The sequence below is a fragment of the Vombatus ursinus genome, unplaced genomic scaffold, assembly GCF_900497805.2.
Source record: "Vombatus ursinus unplaced genomic scaffold, bare-nosed wombat genome assembly UNPS02014775.1, whole genome shotgun sequence".
Classification (NCBI taxonomy): domain Eukaryota; kingdom Metazoa; phylum Chordata; class Mammalia; order Diprotodontia; family Vombatidae; genus Vombatus; species Vombatus ursinus.
In genome coordinates, this window is record NW_020954553.1 from 2,487,816 (window position 1) to 2,498,067 (window position 10,252).

The following is a 10,252-nucleotide window of genomic DNA, read 5'->3' on the forward strand; positions in this document are numbered from 1 at the left end:
GAAGGGACCTTAGATACAGAATGTTAGAAACTGGAAAGGACTTTAGAATATAGACTATAAGCCTTAGAAAACATCTAGCTGAAGCCCCTTATTTTACTGAAAAGGAAACAAAAATGTGACTACGTCTATTTGCATGAGTATTATGCATGTGTGTTTGCATGTATGTATATTGTACTTCTGTTTGTATTTATGTATAAACACCCATACATGTATATTTTATTAATTTTTTTAAAAAAATTTACTTTATATGTATAACACTTTTGTAGCTTTCTCCTTCCTCCCTCCCCAAGGACTTTCAAATCTGTTATCTCAACTGAGGCTTACAACAGCCCTGGGGGCATGTGAGAGTAAGTTTAATTATTGTCATGCTTCTGATTCCTGTGGAATATGCAGGAGTATGCTGGTAAATGTTTAACAACCGGCTCTTTGGGTGGGTGGGGATTGTTCATAGGATACATTTTTGAGTTTAATCTGTGTTATTAACATTTTCTTCATCACCTTCTTAAGTCTACAAACCAACAAAACAATAATGATTTGAAGCCATTGCCATTTTCTGAGAAGAAAAAGTTCACAATGAAAATTTAATAATTGGCTCTCAAGATAGCTTCAGCCCACTCCTGGCATTTGTCCCAAAGGAAGGAATCCATTCAGAACGGACTTAGCAGGTAGATTCCAGCTGTGACTGAACCTCAACAAGCAGCTAAAGAAGGAAAAGGATAGTTTGGAGAACATCTAGAAGGTGTTTTCACCAGATTGGTGAAGGACCTTGAGTCTATGGCACATGAGGATTGATGGAAGGAACAGGGGCTATTTAGGCTGAGAAAGAGAAGAATCTACTGGCAAGATGGTAGCTCTCTTTGAGTATTTGAACTCCAGAAGAAGGATTAGATACATCCTTCTTGGACTCTGAAGGAAGGACTAGAAGCAAGGGATGGAAAATGTGAAGAGACATGATATGAGGAAGGATTTCCTAACAATCAGAGTTGTTCCCCAGTAGAATGGGGAGGTAGTGAGTTTCTTATCATTGGAACTCTTCAACCAGAAGTTGGATAACCATTTATTAGTCAAGGGATTCTTATTCAGGCATGGTCCAGCCCAGATGACCTTTGAGATCATTTGCAACTCTAAAAATTCTCTGATTTTGAGTTGGTGAAATTCAATTTCCAAGTTTTTTTTTGTTTCTTTTTGTTTTTTGTTAACATTTACTGTGTAGGTATGGGAGTGGTCTGGGGGAAGGGAATAAGTACTTCCTATGTGCCAGGCACTGTGCTAATTGCTTTACAATTATTGTCTCATTTAATATTCACAATAATATCCCAGAAGGTGGGTACTATTATCTACCCATTTTACAGTTGAGGAAACTGGGGACAACAGACTGTGACCTGCCCAGGGTCACACTCTCCAGTTACTGGGGAGACAAAGTGTTGTTGTTTTAAATAAAACCATCTATAAGCACCACAAACTCCTTCCATGGTGCTGCGGATCCCAGACTCTAGTACATTGTGGCAGCTGGGCTACAAGGCATATCAGATGAGTAAGTGGGAACACATACTGACCTGAGATAGAAGGATAGAATACATGAAGAGAGACAGAAGGAAAATACGTAGGTATCTCAGGCTGCATCAGCTATAGTGCACAGTGGATCCTACCTGGCTTTATCCATCACTTCTTTTCCCTTTGTCATTCCTTATGTACAGTGCCACTGCAAGTACACCAGCCATGACTGCATTTCCTATGTTCTAGAAAAGTCTGGGTTGCAGGTAGCCTGAATGGAGTCAGAAAACAGGAGATGCACCCAGAAGGCACACAGTCCACCTGCTTGCTTTCATGACTCTATGATTCCAGTATTAGGACTCAGATTCAAACTGGTTTTTTTCAGCCTCTCTAAGCTCTGGGTCTCCTTGAATTTCCCCGAACATTCTTTTATTCCCCATAGAGACTACAAGGGCTCAGAAATGCTGGCTCAGGTAGGGTCAAGGGAGAGAGAGACCAAATCTTACTCTAGTATCATACCACCTGGTCTGACAATGATAATTGCTGCTAGAGCTAAGAGCAATGAACCTATTCCATCTTCCTAAGGGACTCCTTTATACTGTACCAACAGAGTCTGAAATTCAGGCTGGGTTCAGTCTAATGTGAGGGATTAGACCCTGTTTTCTCATATTCTTCTGCTCATATCACCCACTCTGGCAATAAAAGGGGAAATTCCTTATACCTTAGGTTGTCACTCATGTCTATAATCTCTCCAAATGGAGGAGTAGAAATGTACTCAATGTTCAATATAAATCAGGTATGGGACAGATATTTATTCTCTACACACAAAAGAATTATAAGGGAACAATTTATTTATGAGGTGCATTGACAGAACAACCTGAAAGGATATTAAGTCACTTAATTTTTAACTACTGTTATACCCTTTCAGAAGATTGCTACTTCTTTTCAGAGTACAAAAAAGTTTCAGAGCCTACCAAATAGGTAGTGTATATCTATATCTATCTATACATACATATACATATATGTATATTTGTGTATGTGTATATATGTATGTATCTGTATATGTGTATATACATACATATAGGTGTGTACATATACATATATACATACATATACATATATATGTGAGTGTGTGTGTGTGTGTGTGTGTGTGTGTGTGTATATATGTATGTATGTATGTATGTATATAAACCTCCACTCTGAACTGTCCAAACAACTCTGGCAAAATGAGTCAGGCTTGGGCTAAACATTTTGTATATGACTGTCCACTCCAAGAATGCTGGGGAATAGTTGATAGGTGCTCTTTGTCTTGCTACCAGTCACTTCCTACCAAAAGGACAATATCCCTGAACCTATTGAACTGACAAGGTTACCTCCAAGTCCCCAAACATGATTGTTTCAGCATAATCATTCATCTAAGCTCAAGAAAGAATAAACACAAAAGAGACTGCCTAAAAAATCATGTGCTCATGGCCCCATGGCAGCATAAGCAGAGAATGAAACAAGTCACTCCTCTCCTCCCTTTCATGGGAAGAGACTTGAAACAATCCTGGCAGGATCTTAAGCTAGAAGAGAAGGCAATATCAGCTGTTCCTGCTCAATGGCCAATAAGGGGACTGCCTTAAAATCTCAAAATGCCTCCCCCTTAGTGCTGGGTCATTTACAAGTAGTCAGTCAGAAGCAGGGAGGATACTTTGTTCATACCCATCTTTGGATATGGGATCGTAGCCTTAGAGTTGGAAAATATATTAATAGACAATGGCCCCATTTTACAGATGAGGAAACAGAGGCTTGAAAAAGAAATGTGATTTTTGGAACTCAAAATTTTGTAAAAATGAATGCTAAAAATTGTCTTTATGTACAATTGGAAAAAATAAAATACCGTTAAAAACAAAAAGAAATATGATTTACCCATGATCACACAGCTACCAAGTGTCAGAATGGAGATCTGAACCCAGCTCTTCTTGAGTCCAAATCCAGCACTCTAGTCACTATGATATGCCTCTAAACCACCATCTACTGGCCATAGTTCATGCTGTGGTTTATTCCATTGGGATAAGCACTAGCCAGATTAGTTGAGGACTATTTATAATGAGTTGCCATCTTCTAGTTCCCTGTTCAGCTTAGAACAGCCCCCAATGCCCTCTTGCCCCTCCCAGACACACATGGACCAAGAGGTCTTATGATATTGCACTTTGAGGCCCCAATCACTTTTTAAAAAAGAAAACATTTTTATTTAAAGTTTTGAGTTCCAAATTCTATCCCTCCCTTTCTCCCTCTCTCCCCTCTCCCCTCTCCACTCCCTGAGATGATAGGGAATCAGATATAGATTATACATGTACAATTACATAAAACATTTCCATGTTAGTCATTTTGTAGAAGAAAGCTCCAATAAAAGAAAAAAATAAAAGAGAGATAGTGAAAAATAGTATGCTTCAGTCTGTATTCAAACAGCATCAGTTCTTTCTCTGGAGGTGTATAGTATGCTTCATCATTAGTGTTTTGGGATTGTCTGGGATCATTGAATAAGTCATTCACGGTTCTTCATCCAACAATAATGCTGTTACTGTGTACAACGTTCTCCTGATTCTGTTCACTTCACTGTGTCAGTTCATAGAAGTCTTTCTAGGTTTTTTTGAAATCATCCTGCTTGTCATTTTTTAAAGCACAATAATATTCTGTTATAATCATATACTACAGCTTGCTTAACCATTCCCCAATCAACAGGTATCCCTTTGATTTCTAATTCTTAGCCACCACAAAAAGAGCTGCTATAAATATTTTTGTATAAATAGGTCCTTTTCCCTTGTTTTAGACCTAGCAATGGTATTACTGCATCAAAGGGTATGCACAATTTTATAGCCCTTTGGGCATAGTTCCAAATTGCTCTCCAGAATGGTTGGATCGGTTCACAACTCCACCAATTGTGCATTAGTGTTCCAGTTTTCCCACATCCCCTCCAACACTCAACGTTTTCCTTTTTTGTCGTATTAGCCACTCTGATAGCTGTGAGGTGGTACCTTCAAGCCCCAATCACTTCTAATAGTGAGAGTCATCATTTGGTTTTCTATCTCTGTCCACTACACCTTTACACATGGCACCCCATATTGATGTGATGCAATTCCATCCTTACTTCCACCCCTTAGAATCTCTAGCTTCCCCCAAAACTCAGCTGAGGTGACATTTCCCACAGGAAGCCTTCCCTTATTCTCCAGAGACAAGGGCTGTCCCCCTGCAAATTGGCATGCATTTGCTTATCTGCCCATATGTTGTATCCATGCAATAAATGTAAGCCCCTTAAGAGCAGGAATTGTTTTTCACCATCTCTGTATTCCTAGCACCTTATATAGTACATGAATCAGATGGTGTAATGGATAGAATGCTGGGCCTGGAGTCAGGAAGATTTAAGTACAAATTTTGCCTTAGACACCCAACTACCTGTGTGACCTTGGGCAAGTCATTTAACCTCTGTTTTCCTCAGTTGCCTCAATTCTAGAATAGGGATAATAATATTCCTACTTCTCAGGGCTGTTGTGAGGATCAAATGAGATAATATTTGTAAAGTTCTTAACCCAGTGCCTGGCAATATTAAAGGTTATTTTTATTATTATTATTATTATTATTGGTGTTGTTGTTGTGCCTTGCACATAGTAAGTGCTTAACAAAGGCTTGTAATATTAGATTGGACCAAGGAACAGAGAGTCACCCTTACAGGCATCAGCAAACAGCCAATGGGGGTAAGGGGTGCCCATCTGGAGCCCACATCTTGCCAAGAGAGTTCCCATGATAGCAAACACATTTCCAAACAAGGAGAAAAAACAACCACCAAAAAATAACTCCAAAGTTTTGCATCTTCATTGTGTACCAACCTTCTGTCTGCAATTAAGCTGCTACGGAGAGGTCACAGGAAGTAGAAAACAATGACAGATGGATGCGGGGGAAGATTCTGAAGGCTAGTCTTTCTAGAAATCATGTGAAGTGGGCGCTGTAATGACAAAGATGTGGAGAAATGCTTGATTAATCTATAAAGAATTCACTGATTGTAGGAGGCAGCATCGTGGGCAGAGACCACCGGACAGAAGGCCTGCTTTTAAGTCTTGGCTCCAACCCCATCAGTGTGTGATGCTGGGCTATTCAAGAATCTTCTCCAAAGCTTAGTTTGTCCAACTAACAATGAGGGGCTTGGACTAGCTAAGGCATTCCGTGATCTCTGAAAATGGAGGCATTTGTCTGAGCTCTTCATTCAGCACTGGGATGTCTGGAAATGCCTGGCTCCTGAACCCTGGAATTTTCCAACTGACTCTTTCCATGTGTTTATAGGAAGCAGCTAGGTGGTACCCTGGATAGGGTCCTGGTCTTGGACTCAGGAAGACTTGAGTTCAAACATGGTTTCTGGTGACTCTGGGCAAGTCACTTAAAATCTTCTTCCATTTCTTTGACTATAAAATGGGGATAGTAATAGCACTTCTAGGGTTGTTATGAAGACCAAATGACAATGTTTTTTTAAGTGCTTGGCACATAGTAGGTGCTTAATAAAAGCTTGACAGCTAGGTGGTACAATGAATAGAGCAGTGGGTCTAGAGTCAGGAAGACTCATCTTCCTGAGTTCAAGTCTGACCTCAGATACTTACTAGTTGTATGACCTGGGCAAGTCACTTAACACTGTTTGCCTCAATTTCCTCATCTGTAAAATGAACTGAAGAAAGAAATGGCAAACTGCTCCAGTATCCTTGCCAAGAAAACCCTAACTGGGGTCACCAAGAGTTGGACATAACTGAAATGACTGAATAACAGCAAATAAAAGTTTGTTTGCTTTCTTCCCTTCTCCTACATTCTCCCCACACACTGAGACCAGCTCTGACCCCGAGCTATAAGGATATAAGAATCCCTTTGGTTGAGAATTTTTGGATTCTGTTCCAAGCTCTAGTTTGGCTTATTGTTTTGGGGATATCAGGGCTTGATCCCATTTGCCTTGACTCTCTTCCTAAAAGCCTGATTTTTCTGTCCCCAGGCTTCTTGTCTGATTTTCTCATTGAAGCATCACAGAAGAAAACCTGGGGAAGAGGGAGGGCATGGGAATGAGGACAGATAATCTGGGATAATTTCAGTGCTGCATAAGTTTCTCAGGCAATCCTAAATATTCTTGGTAAGAAAGGATTGCTCACTGTTCTTAATCAGAGAGAGAGAGAGAGAGAGAGAGAGAGAGAGAGAGAGAGAGAGATCTTGAAAGTTTCTGCAAAAGAGCTTTACACATTTTATCATTTAAGCTTCACTATAACCCTCTGTTTTGGTTTCAGAGGGGTTTTGGGGAGAGGGAAAGTAGGAAGATGGGGAGATGAGGTCAGAACCTGTGATTTCATTAGAGAAGGGAACTCCTTGTGAGGAGTTTTCCCTGCTAGAGCAAATCAGCTACCTCTCTGCCATTTAAGATCTTGGAGAGTTGCCTAGGGGCACTGAGAAATTAAACAATTAAGTGAATTGCTGGTGTATTATTAGAGTCTCTTTTACAGGGTATCTAGGTGGAGAGTTGGTAGCCAATGAATTGCACTGGCACTTCTACCTGGGGAAAGAAGGAAGAAAGAAAGAAAGAAAAGGAGGGAGGGAAGGACAGAAGTAGAAGAGGAAGGAAGAAAGAAGGAGGAAAGGAAAGGAGAAAAATAGAGGAGGAAAAGAAGGAAGCAGAGAAGGAGGAAAGGAAAGGAAAGAAGTAGGGAAGGGAAAGAAGGAAGAGGGAAGGAAAGAAGGAAGGAAGGTCAGTCTGAAGGGAAGGAACAAGCATGAAGTCACTATTACCATGCTAAGTGTTTTACAAATCTATTACCTCATTTGAGCCTCACCACAACCCTGAGAAGTAGGTACTTGTATTTCCTCATTTTACAGTTGAGGAAAACTAATGCAAATGGAGTTGTTAAGATTGAGACAGGAGGGAGTATCTAGGTGGAGAGTTGGTGGCCAACTGATGGCACTGGCATTCCTACCTGGGGTCAATATAACTTGTGTTTAAAGGTCAGCATCATAGAAAATGTGGCTGGTGTGTTTTTTGGAAACTCACCTGTCTAATGCTGTTGTTCCTAAAGTGTGTGGAGTGAGAAAGGCCAGGAACAAGGTGAGGCAGCCCATGTGGGCATCTAGCACAGAGGGGTGGTTGTGTGGGTGCCTGGGTGTATGCATCTTGTTTGTATTCCTGTACTCTGTGCCATACTTCTCTTGGTGACAGCATTCTAGGGAATTGTGGTTTGTGTGCTCTTGGGGTGCCATGTCTGTCTGTGACTGTGTTGTTTATTGTTCTGGGGTTGGGCATCTTTTTACCTTAGGGTTGGGCTGGATTATGAAACACCATTCCCAGCATCAGGCGAAACTGCATCCCTGAGAACTGGAGGAATGGTCTGGTGTCTGGAGGTTGTTTCTCTGTCTCTCTCTATGTCTCTTTCTTTGTCTCTCTGTCTCTGTCTGTCTGCCTGTCATACACACATATGCACAAAATCTCTTCCTCTTAGTTGCGGTATATGTCTTCTTTAGTCTCAACCCCTAAGGTCTCACCCCTCTTTAAAGTGGGTCATTCTACTCTCACACTTCTACACCAGCATCTGGATCCCTCTTCTAAAAGACATATGACCGTCTTTTGCCCCTGATTGGTGGTCTAAATCTAAGTCTCTCTTCTCTCAGTATGATATCTCTGAGCTAATCTCAGGCCTGCTGGCTTCCAGTAACTGTTAGCTGCATCCTCATGGGACAAATATCATCACTACCAAGTGACACCTGTTAGTCCTTTTCTGGTCCACCTTCCCTGGTATGGTCAGGGAAATTGGAGACAGCCTGACTTAATGGATTGAGTTAAGAAGAAAGAATCAGAATCAGAACTGAAGAATGTGAGAGTTGGGACTACGGGCGGCAGGGACAACGGAACCAGAGTGCAGAGGCAGCCGCGGCGTGAGGAAGGCAGGACTGCAAAGGACCGAGAGGCCACCGCCACCATGCGTCTCCTAAACAAGCCCAAGAGTGAGATGACCCCTGAGAAGCTGCAAAAGCGGGAAGAGGAGGAGTTCAACACCGGGCCCCTGTCGGTGCTCACCCAGTTGGTGAAGAACAACACCCAAGTTCTTATCAATTGCCGAAACAACAAGAAACTTCTGGGACGAGTGAAGGCCTTTGACAGGCGCTGCAACTCGGTTTTGGAGAACGTGAAGGAGATGTGGACGGAGGTACCCAAAAGTGGCAAAGGCAAGAAAAAGTCAAAACCAGTGAACAAAGATCATTGCATTTCCAAGATATTCCTGAGGGGGGATTCAGTCATCGTGGTCCTCAGGAATCCACTCATTGCTGGCAAGTAGCAGAGCCAGAGCCTCCCTTTCCCACCCCCACACTTGGCTCAGCCCAATAAGGCTGAGGGATCCCCTAGTTTTACCTTTTGTGAATAAAACCTTGCTGTTTTTTCTAAAAAAAAAAAAGAATGTGAGAGTCAGAAAGGGTCTTGGCAACCATGTTGTCTAACCAATATACAAAAGGAATCTTCACCATAACATTTCTGATAGGAAATCATCCAGTCTCAGCTTGGAAGCTTCCAAGTAGGGAGAGCCCACAATCCCTCCAGGAAGCCCATTGCACATTTGGACAGCTCTCATAGCTAGGAAATTTTTTTTTCCTGAAATTAAGCTGAATTAGCATCTTAGTAATTTCCATCCATTGTGTCCTTTGGGAACAAGGAGAACAAGACAAGTGATTGAACTGAACGAAAGAAGGCCTGATTAGCTTCGAGTGGGGCAGCCCTAGGAGTGCACAGTAGAGATTTTCTGTGATGAGTGAGGAGAGGGAAAGTTTATTTGACCTTTTCTCAATGTGAGAGGGAGCAAGGGTTAAGAATGAAGCCTACTTTTGAATAAGCAAGAATTCTTGGCAAAGATCTGGAATCATAGGGTACATATTTGGGAACAATAGCTTGAATACTAGAATGGAAGTCTACTTCATCAACCAGTTGGGGCTAGAAATTTCTAGGGGAGGAAATCTCATGTATGACCTTTTCCAATGAGGAAGCTAGTAATAAGCTTTTCTGTATCTCTGGAGGTCAAATACCGCCCCTGTTTTCTCAACTGACCAACCTTTGCTCCCTCCGTAATATCCACAAATAGTTCTTCCCCCACTTACATCCTGACCATTTCACCATCGCTCTGGGAGTAAGAGACACCCCTCCCCCATTAGTCCTCTCCTCTGCCCCTGGCAAAGTATGTTTCCCAAGGGAGTACTGCCTTCCCTCCTTGGGAACTAGAATATAGACATATTATACAAAGGTAATGAAATTCCTTTTCTATGCACTTTTTTATTTGAGGTGAGGTCCCGGGGAGACTTACTTCCCAATAAAATCAATCAGTATTTATGGAAGGGAAAAAAAGATAGCTGGAATCATTACGTTTTAGTGCCAAATATTAGATGTATTTTCCCAAAGGGCTTGATAGGACCTTCTCTGGCAAATGAGTAATTTGGTTTCATGTTGACATCTTAGATGTGATCATTTTAGATTTGGGTTTAATATAAATTTGATTGGATACACTATATTATATGAGAATATATCTGATTGTTCATATGAACTGGGTGGAGGCATGATGTTTTCCTTAGTATATCATTTATTGTAAATAATCATTGCAATTAACAATGTCGTGTCTTTGTAATGGAGATAAGAATTTTGATGACTAAATGCAGGTTTCAAACCACACAGAATCCTCAACCTGGGGATTTTATCCACATAGGTAATTTGAATCTGCAT

The 10,252-nt window shown here is 41.3% G+C and overlaps 1 pseudogene; it reads left to right on the forward strand.

Annotated features, from left to right (window-relative positions):
- Positions 1 to 8,387: 8,387 nt before the first annotated feature.
- On the forward strand, positions 8,388 to 8,825 carry LOC114044996 (annotated as a pseudogene).
- The last annotated feature ends 1,427 nt before the right edge of the window (positions 8,826 to 10,252 follow it).